This window comes from Salarias fasciatus (genome assembly GCF_902148845.1).
Source record: "Salarias fasciatus chromosome 23 unlocalized genomic scaffold, fSalaFa1.1 super_scaffold_20, whole genome shotgun sequence".
NCBI classification, from domain to species: domain Eukaryota; kingdom Metazoa; phylum Chordata; class Actinopteri; order Blenniiformes; family Blenniidae; genus Salarias; species Salarias fasciatus.
The window spans coordinates 271647-282742 of NW_021941230.1; the positions used below are offsets into that span (position 1 = coordinate 271647).

At 44.5% G+C, this 11096-nt stretch overlaps 1 long non-coding RNA gene across 1 annotated transcript; it reads right to left on the reverse strand.

The window, feature by feature from the left end:
* Positions 1–20: 20 nt before the first annotated feature.
* Positions 21–9865, reverse strand: LOC115383805 (uncharacterized). The gene is made up of 6 exons (XR_003930756.1): positions 9737–9865; positions 3940–4099; positions 2119–2145; positions 1871–1915; positions 1102–1134; positions 21–625 (listed from the first exon to the last, which is right to left on the reverse strand). It is a non-coding gene; the product is annotated as an uncharacterized LOC115383805 (long non-coding RNA).
* Positions 9866–11096: the final 1231 nt, after the last annotated feature.

Consider the following 11096-nt stretch of genomic DNA (forward strand, 5'->3'; position numbering starts at 1 on the left):
ACCTCCATTCTGCTGCTTCCTGCTGGACAGGACAAGTTTAAGAAATGGAAGAAGGAAGCGGGATAATTATATCTGATGAAGAAAGGACAAACACATGGATGCATCAATGGAAATGTACCTCTCACAAAACTGAGACAGTCTTGTTGGAAAGCTCTAATAAGATATTTTATTAAACCCTCTCAGAAATCCCATGATGGTGGAAACTCCTCTGATTGCTGGAGAAACTGTGGGAATGTCAATAATGCACATCATGACCATGTTTTCTGGGACTGTCCTGTCATTCAGCACTTCTGGACAGAGCTGCATCGTCCCTTACAAGGTATTTTCAGATGCCATGTTCTTTTGGAGAATAAGACTTTTTTTTAGATTTCTGCCTGAAAAATTGGTGAAAAGTGGCAGATGTTTGTTGAATATGCTGCTGGTGGCCCTTAAAAAGGCTGTCATGAGGAAATGGACCAACTCTAAATATATGGATGGAAATAACAATGGGCATTCATAACCAAGGTGAGGAAGGGTCATACATCTCATCCTATTATATCACAGCTTCAGGGGGTGTGCAGGAAAATTTCAAAGATGTCAGACATTCACTCACCATTTTCTGCCAGTCCAAGTCCTGGAGGTACTCCTGTAAGAAAATAATCTATCAAGGGTTTGTCAAAAACTTGAAATAACTCAGGCTTTTGTTTTAATTTTTCAGATTTGAAGAGAGGAGACTCTATCGATGACTCATCAATTAAAATGTCCTGGAGCAACAGAGAAAAACGTTTTCACTTGATTCAGCACATTCAGCGTCTCTCGTTGCTTCTAATAACAGATGTTAAAAACCTGATAGAAAACCGTAGCTGTCTTGAGGAACACCGTTTCCCTTCATTCACAATGAAGTTCCACAGTGTTCTACAAGTGTCTCTACTAACGGCAACAATGGATGCCAAAAGAATCCCGTCCCCATTTAACAGCAGGACCACTTTGTCCATAACAGTTACTTTGGAATTATCGCTGTGGCTCGTCGAAATGCTGTTGAGCAACTGGTTTGAGGCAGAATGTGACCCAGAAGGAGAGACTCAGAATTATATCGGGACGACGGTTGTTTTGTCGACTCACCATTTCCTGCCAGTCCTGCTCCTGGAGGTACACCTGTAAGAAAATAATCTATCAAGGGTTTGTCAAAAACTTGAAATAACTGAAAATGTTCAGGCTGTTGTTTTCATTTTGCAGATTTGAACAGAGAAGACACTATCGATGACTCATCCATCAAAATGTCTTGGAGCGACGGAGAAAAAAAATGATTTGGGTCACTGTTTTGGGACAAAACTGTTGAAAAAAGTTGCGTTCGATATTTCAACAATCATCCACAGACACGAAATATTAACCCCTAAAAGTGGTTACAAAAGCTAAAACAGCAAAATTAATTCTAAATCATGAAACACCATGACTGTATGTTCAGCATAAATACGTGAATAACTTTGAATGCTGAGGGATGGTTTATGGGTAAACATGTTTTGTGGCTCCAGAAGAATTTTATTTGCTGAAAACGACAAAAAAAAAGTCTTCAGTGTAGATTACTGTTCTGCCGATTGCTTAAAGCTCAGTTTGGAGGGACGCTGTTTTCTTTCCCCCATGCTAGCTACATCACTGTCAACATTCCTGCTGCTAATGTGGAAACGGATGTTTTTTTTATAAGAAGGAAAATGCAAAAACGATGCATTTTCACCTGAAATGGAATCTTAAAGGAAATTAAGAAACCTGCTCATTAATATAAAAGGAAACACTTTCTATATTTAAGCATAAATGCTTATTTAAATCACCTAACCAGGTTGTGACAAACAGGTAAATCAGCTGTGGAGTCAAGAGATGCAGTGAAAACACTCACGGTTGAAGAGGTCACGTTGAGCCCGTACAGCTTCAGTTTGAGTTTCTGAAAACACAAGAATGAAACAAATGAAATGAATGACTGGAAATGGATCACATCAGTATATCTATGAAAACTGGATGCCAGATGAAGAAATATGAAATAACTGAGGAAGAGATTGTGTTTAGTTTGTTCACACTTGATGTGGTTTGAAGCAGGATTGACATAAATTCTTAACCCTAGAAGAACCAATGTGATGTTGGACTCACCCTCCGTGGCGGTGGATGGAGCAGTTCCTGGAAAATAGTCAGAGTTAAAGTTTCTCACAACAAATCAACTAAAAATAAATGCATCCATCCATCCATCTGTCCATCATCAGTGAAATGTTATGCTGGGCCACCGTAGTTGAGATGATGATGTCTTGAAGCTGTGCTGTATGTACGCTGCTTATGTTCTGAACTCATAAACGGTAAGTTGATGCTGAGTCAAGTGGAGCAAGCCCACAGCTGTGAGTAAAACCTCATGACATGGAGTCCAGAAGTGGCTGACAGGACGCCTACAGACTGAGAGATGCCAAAGTTCGGACCACGGAGCCTTTTGACTTCCCCTGCCCTGCTGAATGGCCACTGTGGTGCCGTGGAGTCCATCTGCTTCAGGACTGAGTCCAAGCTGGATAAATAAGGCGGGGAGGTGCAGGTGAACACGGTTCTCTATGTCTTGGGGAGAGATGCAGAGGCTGTCTACGAGTCATTTGTGTACGACGAGGGAGAGTCAGACGACGACGTTCATCCAGAGCTGATCTGCACCACGGTAATGGAAACATTTACCAACCATTTAGTGCCCAAAAGAAACGGCATACATGAAAGAGCAGAACATAAGAGAGCACTGAAGGCAGGGGAGTCGGATGAAGCCTTTGTCAGAGGATTGTATGAGCTGGCACAGCGCTGTGAGTTTGGAGGAACAAAAGAGGAACAGATCCCAGACAGAACTGTCATTGGAATAGCAGACAACGACGTGTTGCAGAAGTCGCAGCTCGACCCAGACCTCTCTATTGACAGAGCCATTCCAATACCGAGACAGAGTGAACAAATCAAGCTGCAGAACGAGGCTCTATGTGCAGATCATGCAGTGGACACTTTGAGACATGGACAGTTCCGTGGCAACAGGAGTGATAATGATGGAACATGGCTGAAACAGCATTTGCAGCAGCAGTTAAAACCCAGTGCTGCATGTACACTCTGCTCCAGACAGCATGGGAGAACACAGCCCTGCCCTGCCAAGAACAAGAGGTGCACAAAGCTCAACAAAACAGGACATTCTGAGGTGGCAGGTGAAAGAAAACTTCTGGAAGAGGTGAGAATGACTTCTAATGAAACAGCTGATGGAGAGGGTGGGTTTTTTCTGAGAAAACGCTCTGAAAACATTCGGTCAGCATTCTGAAGATGAGTGGCTGGTGGAGGCTCCCAGAGAATGGCTGCTCCATCAAGTTTAAAACTGACACAGGGGCTGCCAGTGTGTCTCAGACAGCGTCCAGCCGACTGCCACAGAGCCCAAGATTGATCAGAACCCAGAAGACACAGCTTGTCACCAGTCCAGAGGGAGAAGTACCATGTTTGGGAAAATGTATGGCCACCACACACTTCAAAGGACTAACATATCAGTCTGTGGTCACTGTCATAAAGAGGCTATATGCTCACAACCTGCAGGGGGCAGCGCTGCCAGAGAGAAAGGGGCTGCTCAAGCAGATTAATGGCACAAACACAGGTTACCTGAATTCTTTATTTTAATACTTTACAACTGTATTTGATTATTACCAAATGATTAATTTTCATTATTAATTACTACTATACATAGACTTTTCTAGTTTATATCTATTATTTTATCTTTTATTGAAACTATTTTGTGAAAGGTTGGTTTCTGACATCTTGTTAATAAACTACTAAAAATCTGTATAAATCTGAGCCAATTATTCTAAAAATTGAACAGATGTTCATGTTTTCAGAATGTAAATTCTACAAATTACAGAGTTTTTTTTTTTTTACACAGCTAAAATAAAACTTCCAGACCCAGGATGAGTTAGAGAGTCTCACCTGACACCAGCACAGCTCCAGCAACCAGCAGCAGAAGGAAAGTCTTCAGAACGAACATCTTGACGGTGTGACGGTGTACGGAGGACTCAGGCTTTTATCCAGGACCCAGAGTGTTTGATAGACTTCTTACCAAAGCTGCACTGCAACAACTTGTTTTCTTCTTGAAGATTAGGAACAAACCACCAGAACAATTAGTGGATCAAAGGATTTGAGAGATGTTCTTTTCTACCTGACCTCTAATGATGGTTAAAAAACACATCGTATGACTGAATACCAACATCAAAGCCTTGAAATGCATCTGGTACGAAGCTTTTCTGAAAATACAATGATACATTTTTCTTTATCAAAAAGACATAAAACATTATTTTACTGCACATTTTTTCATAATGATCAATCCTATTTCTAGAACACAGAGGTGTTACCACATTACAGTACTGTTGCCTTGCTCAGAGACCCACAGTGGAAACTGAACCGGTGAACTCTTGATCAAATGTCCCCTTCTCTGCCCTCCAGGCCACCACTGCCCTAAACAATGGCTGCCCCGTGCAAGATGCTGTGTTCTTCCACTGGGAGCAGTTTGAGATTCAGGGATTTGCTTCAGGACCTGCCACCTTAAAGTGGTGGGGGAGTTTGAGTTCCCGCGTGATCCCAGGAGCTATGTTGTCCGGGGCTTCATTATCCTGGCAGGGACTGAGCACAGAAGAGAAGCCAGAGGACAAGACGCCGTCACACAGCAGAGACAGACAGACGGACAGTCCCTGATGAAGCCACAGCTCCAGCTGACTGCAGTCACACAGCCAGGAGGAAAAACTCAGACAATGGTCCAGAGATGCATTCACTGTTTTTCCACTGATTATCCACGATACGTACACACACACACACACACACACACACACACACACACACACACACACACACACACACACACACACACACAGTAAACATAGCACTGTCAATGGTTATGAAGTATCAACCAATACACAGATTTAGTACATTTATCTGTGATCTAGAGATGGACAGATGAAGCCTCATGAACCACTGTCTTTATTTATTTCAAGTCCTACCTCACAGGCAGATCTTTCAGAGTGTCATGGCGAGGGGAGGTGTCAAGGTCACATGACCTATCAACAGGGGTCCCTCAGGGGTCGGTGCTTGGCCCCTTACTCTTCTCTCTGTACACCACTTCACTTGGTGCAGTGATTCGCTCTCATGGCTTCTCCTACCACTGTATGCTGACGACACTCAGCTCTTCCTCTCTTTTCCACCTGACGACACCACAGTCTGAGCTCGGATATCAGCATGTCTGGCTGATATCTCCACCTGGATGAAGGAACGCCACCTTCAGCTAAATCTGTCTAAGACTGAACTCATGGTCTTTCCAGCTTGTCCATCTGTCCAGCCTCACATCAGTGTCCAACTTCACTCGAGCCGACTTGTGCCCACTAACTGAACCAGAAACCTGGGGGTCATGATTGATGACCAGCTGACCTTTAAGGTTCACGTGGCCTCAGTTTCTCGGTCTTGTCGTTATGCCCTCTACAACATCAGGAAGATCAGACCCTTCCTGACCCAACAGGCCCCCCAGCTTCTGGTTCAGGCTCTCGTGATATCACGCATTGACTACTGCAACTCTCTTCTGGCGGGTCTCCCTGCATGTACAGTCAAACCTCTACAGATGATCCAGAATGCAGCAGCACGTCTGGTCTTCAACCAGCCCAGCAGAGCTCATGTCACTCCTCTGTTCATCTCCCTTCATTGGCTTCCAGTTGCAGCCAGGATCAAATTCAAATCTCTCCTCCTGGCTTACAAAACGCTGACAAGAACGGCTCCGGCCGACCTGGACTCCCTGATCCAGGTCTACTCTCCTTCACGCCCTCTTCGCTCTGCATGTGAGAGACGTCTGGTGCTTCCAGCCCAGCACGGCTCTAAATCTCCAGCCAGACTCTTCTCCTCTGTTGTTCCCAAATGGTGGAACGAACTACCTAACTCGGTGCGTTCCGCCGAGTCTCTTTTTACTTTCAAGAGACAATTGAAGACTCAATTGTTCAGAGAAAACCTAGGGTCTTAATCCGACCCCATGTTCGGGGAAGAATAGATCAGGTGTTCTAAAACCCAGCGCTGATGTACCACTGACGAAGTTGACACACACAAAAAAAAAAAAAAAAAAAAAAAAAGGGGGGGGGGGGTATTGGCTCCTCTTCTGCAACTTGATGGCAACTCCCTTGACCAATCGCACTTGAAGTAATTGAAGCATTTACTAATGGTTTCTTTCTTTCTTATGTCTGTATTCTTGCTTGTGTTGTACGTCGCTTTGGACAAAAGCGTCTGCGAAATGAAATTGTAGAATTGTAGAATTGATTTTCTGAAGCCACGAGATGGTGCTATCTGTTCACCAAATGTTTGTCCGTCAGCCTCTATTTTACTGTAAAACCAAGGGTGCCATCTAGTGGTTTCAGACATTTAAGACAGTGGTTCACGAGGCCTCATCTGTGCATCACTGCTGTCATCTGACCCGGATGAGTGACACCAAATATTGAATTGAAAAACAGAATATGAGGTGAGAGAACTGAAACTCAAAAATAAGAAGGAAATAGAGAGCTGAAATTTTCAATTGAATGAAATACAGGGTGGATATGATTGTGAAACACATTTAAACTAATTGATTTACTTCCAAATTTGACTGTTCAGATTCACAGTAGCAATAAATCAAACCAATGGATTGAGTTTCAAATTAGACTATTCAGTTCCTACTGGCACAACTTTTAAACCATACCTACTGAATAAAAATGATTGAGAAAGATTGAGAAAAGGAACAGAAACACATTTTGATAATAACCAAGTAGTACTACAGAAATGTTATTTCAAACATGCAAGAAAAAAAAGCATAATCTAAGAGACAAAAAGATGTTTGAAAAGGTTGTCGGAGCAGCTTCAACAAAATCAACATCTCTGAGCACAATCGCCATAGAAACGGGCCCACAAGAGACAACAGAAGCTGAGTGCTTGAAAGTGTTACCATGGAGACGTTTGAGGACTGAAGTGAGCGAATTCTCCTGCAGGTTTTCTAAACTTGCTCGTTCCAGTCCTCTTCTCCTCAGACAGACAGGTTGTAACTGGAATAAAGAAGGTTTGAAGCTGTGTGGACTCAGTCAGCCTCTCCTCTGGGCTCCTCTCCAGGCTGTGCTCATAGCACCCTCACTGGGTTTCAACACTCTGGGTTTCACTCTGATTATTACCAGCTTCACTTCTCTGCTCCACTCGTCTCACCACGGCTCAGAACGTTGACGTCCCATGCCGTTAGGACATCCAGCCCCAAGGAAGAACAATTGCTCTGCTTACACTGGCATTAGGGCTGTCAGAAGTGGTCTGGAACACACCTGATTGCACAGGCTCTGTAAACAGTCAGGTGTTGCAAATCCGTTCTGGAACAGTGGCGCAGCAGGACAATGTGTCATATGTAACAGGACAATGTCATCAGTGAGCCCAGCTCCTCCATTTAATACATCATGAAGTCACTTTGAAGGCATCTCCATTTCTCTTTGACCTTTGACTCAGTTGTGAACTTCTTTTGGACTTTAACAGCCAGCCAAGCATGAAAATGTAAGAGAAGCTTCTGCTCTGCTTCAGTCTGAACAGTGTCATTGTTGCTCTCCTGTTTCAGCCGCTGCATCAGAGACTTAGTTTTGTTGTGTCAGTTCTCAGAAGAGATCTGAAGTGTTCGGATAGGATAGCAGAGGATCAAACTATATTAATCCCACATGGGAAATTCAGTCATCACAACAGCTCCATATGCACAGGATCACACAAGTGTTTTATCTACATATACGACTGCTGGGCAACGATGACATTTCTGATTTGCGACTAATCGCATATTTTTTTCTGTGATTAATCGCAATTAATCGCATTATGCGCAAAATATGATAATGAATTCAAAAGTCGTCTGTAATGATCATCCTGCCCCCAGCCGGGGGCAAGAAGCAAGAATTTTGCAAGAAGCATACATTTACAATAATAATTAATGACTTCAAACACCAAGTCTTTACCAAGATTGCCACCCCGACCCCTCCAACACACACACACACACACACACACACACACACACACACTAGCAAGAGCAGAGCAGATAAAAAAAAAAAAACCTGACAGAGAAGACAGGATGAATTCAGTCATGCTGTATTGTGCCTCATTAAGCCAGATTGTGTGTTGAAGGGAAATTTACTTTATTTTGTGTGTTTCCAGCACCTGAAGACTGCCCAGCAGGCCCAAACGTTCTGCCGGCAGAAGACGCGATTCAAGTTTCACTTTCATTTTTGTCATATTTGCGCTCCTTATTTGAGTTTGTGCCTCATACCAGCCTTTTCGTCCTGATTTTTCTGATAATTCGGCTGAGTTCATGATGGCAAATAATGAGGAATGGACCGAGTTTCACTGCAGAAAGCTCTGCTGCTGTGTGTGCTTTTTTGATGCCCAGCTGTAGCGCAATGTGTGTGTGCGTGTGTGTGTATGTGTGTGTGTGGAGGGGGGGGGCGCTTAACTCCTGATGAAAATGTTTATATATACACATGCTGGGATTCGTGGTTACACAAAAGAAACTGTTCATTTGCCATGACTGAAAACTTTGTGTGTGTGCTTCCTTGCTCCAAGACACACATACAGCAAGGGGGAGGGGACAGCCGTCACCTGGGTTCTGCCCCAGACCTCCAAAGGAGCAGTTCTCCTGAGTCCTCCGGAAGGAAAAGGGGGCTGGTCCTGGTCCCCCAGCCGGCTAGCCAGCACTGCTGACGGCTAACAAAGGAAGGAGCCCTCCGCCCAAGGCCTAAGAAGAGGGGACACATGCAGCATCCAGCCTTCCCACCAAGGACCACCAGGACAGTGGCCTCAAGTGGCCGAGCTGGTCGGTGCCGACTTGGCCGGAAGCCTGTAAGCTGCTTACCAACTCGGCCAAAAGCCTTTTTTTTTTTTTTTTAATGACGATGGCGGCTCGACGTCGCTCTTTGATCCTTGGATGTCGGCTCTTCCTATCATTGTGAAGCAGAATTCACCAGGCGCTGGATTATTCTCCCACTAATAGGGAACGTGAGCTGGGATTAGACCGTCGTGAGACAGGTTAGTTTTACTCTGCTGATGTTGTGTTGTTGCAATAGTCATCCTGAGCTGATGGACAACACAGATCATGGAGACTCTTTTACAAAGTTGCACTGAGAGAGGAAGCAGGCCTCACCCCCTCTCAAGCTCTCTGTGGGGAACAAATCCCTCTGATCCGCCATTTTAACTGTAGTCTTCAGCCGGCCGCCATTTTGATCTGTAGTTCCATCCCTCGATCCTCCATCCCATCTCTCAAACCATCTCTCTCCCTCACACACACACACATGCACACGCACATTCTTGCAAACACGACTTGTACAGGCATCCAGATAGAATTGTGTCAGGATCCTGTTCAGGCAGGCAGCAGGCAGCCCCAGTCTCCCTGGGTCCTGCTGATTGCTGATGACATTCACCTGGGACTGCCTGCCAAACTCTCCCTGCCACCTGCTCTGTGCCGATCGTTACCCTTCCCAGACTCCCTTGCTGCTGCAGAGGGATTCGGCTGCTCTGCCAAGCCGAGAGGAGGTTTTGGTCACGTCTTGCCTTGTCTTATCTTGTCTCGCCACACCATGACCTCGCCACACCATTAGCTCGCCACGCCATGACCTCGTTACACCACGACCTCGCCATGAAATGACCTCGCCACGCCATGACCTCGTTACACCACGACCTCGCCATGAAATGACCTCGCCACACCACGCCACGACCTCACCTCGATCCAACCTGTGACGCTGCTGCCAGGCTGCAGTCCTCCTGGTTTTCCTGCACCGAATAAACCTGCTCGACCGTTAATCCTGCTTCTGTCTCTCTGTGTTGGGTCTAACTGCACACCGACCATGACAGAGTTGTGTGTTTGGTTTTGCTTTATTATTAATAGACATACTTTTTGGGATCCTTTGTGTCATTGATGTTTCACAGTTATGAATGGAATGTCGATCTCTTCTGTCCAAGAACTCCAGAATCCTTCAGGTTTTACTGGTAAAATTTGGTAATTGCTAATAATGTCATTATTAATCCAAATTCCAAATTATTAGTTTTGCCAAGTTATTGAGACTGATTACAACAGATTGGTTCTTTTACTACTAAAGGCAGGTGTTGCCCCGAGGTTTTCTGATGAACATCAGATCCCAAATTCTTTAGTTACCGGTGATAATCATTATTTTTTACTGATCGCCAAATTTATTAGCTTGACATTCCAACATTAATCGTGCGGCCCATGTGAGGCAATAGAACATGACTGAAAATCCCAGAACATACATATATATAGTGGAGTCTCTGAGGAGAGGACACCGTAAAAGCCAACATCCTTTTCTAAATGGACGATTCATTGGACTCAGACAGGTTTTAAAGACAGCTGAACAACAGACTGGTGTTCTCAGTAAATTTCAAGCTGAGCCACACTGAAATGGACAAAATGCTTGAAATTTCAGTGATCATCTTCCTGCTGATCTCCCAACATCTTGGATTTCTCTTTCTCTTCTCTGAGACTGAAGCTCCGCCTCAGGAGCTGTTTTCTAACAGCTGTGTTTTCAGTGTCTCCAAGCTCTGCTGTTGTGGAACTGGACTTTGGTGTTTTCACTTGACTCTTTCTTTTCATGTAAAACAGAGTTTTACACTGAGACTCCTGATGAATCTTTCAGTTACACTTGGGAATTTGTCACTTGTAACTTTGTCTTGTGCTCTCCTGCATTTTACCATTCGCTGACTCCACGGTCAAAAACTGCTCCATGGACACCCTTGGCTCAATTGGGAGAGTAGCCTTCTTTTGTTCTCAAGTTTATAGGTTTGATTCCCATTTTCCACTGTCCATGTGCCAAAGCATCCTGGAGCAAATCACTGAATCTCCCAGTGGAAGAGCACTGCGTCTTGCATGGGGCAGCCATTGTTTAGGGCAGTGGTGGCCTGGAGGCCAGAGAAGGGGACTGATAATGAAGAGTTCCCAGGTTCAATTTCCACTGTGGGTCTCTGAGCAAGGCATCAGTACTGTGATGTGGCAACACCTGTGTGTTCTAGAAACAGGATTGATCAATGTGGTAAAAAAAGAAACTGTGAAGTAAAATAATGTTTTATGT